This window comes from Myotis brandtii, unplaced genomic scaffold (genome assembly GCF_000412655.1).
Source record: "Myotis brandtii unplaced genomic scaffold, ASM41265v1 scaffold225, whole genome shotgun sequence".
NCBI classification, from domain to species: Eukaryota; Metazoa; Chordata; class Mammalia; order Chiroptera; family Vespertilionidae; genus Myotis; species Myotis brandtii.
This window is the reverse complement of record NW_005358435.1, coordinates 4,062,214-4,062,457: the sequence shown is the minus strand read 5'-3', so window position 1 is coordinate 4,062,457 and position 244 is coordinate 4,062,214. Positions and strand designations below refer to the sequence as shown.

The following is a 244-nucleotide window of genomic DNA, read 5'->3' as shown; positions in this document are numbered from 1 at the left end:
CTGGAGTGGGAGCGCTGGGTGGGTGGGGGCCAGAAGACGACTCGGGGGCTGGGGCGCTGGCAGGGGCGCTCCTGCGGGTAGGGACCTGGGAAAGGGATGCAGGAGTTCAGGGACCGGAGAGGGGAGGGAGGGCGTCGGGAGGTCGGAGGCGGCCTCCGGAAGGATGGAAGGTCGGTGTGGGGCGCTCCCGCAGGCCGGTAACTTATGCGGGGGCCTCACCTCACCTGCCTAGCGCTCGCTTCAT

General features: G+C 70.5%; 1 protein-coding gene across 1 annotated transcript in view; it reads right to left on the bottom strand.

Moving 5' to 3' along the window:
* Positions 1–238, bottom strand: part of ABHD12 (abhydrolase domain containing 12) — a 64,471-nt gene extending 64,233 nt beyond the window's left edge. Inside the window, exon 1 of the mRNA XM_005866211.2 lies at positions 225–238. The gene's annotated coding sequence lies outside the window, so the exon portion shown is untranslated. The remainder of the gene's footprint in view (positions 1–224) is intronic.
* Between the last annotated feature and the right edge of the window lie 6 nt (positions 239–244).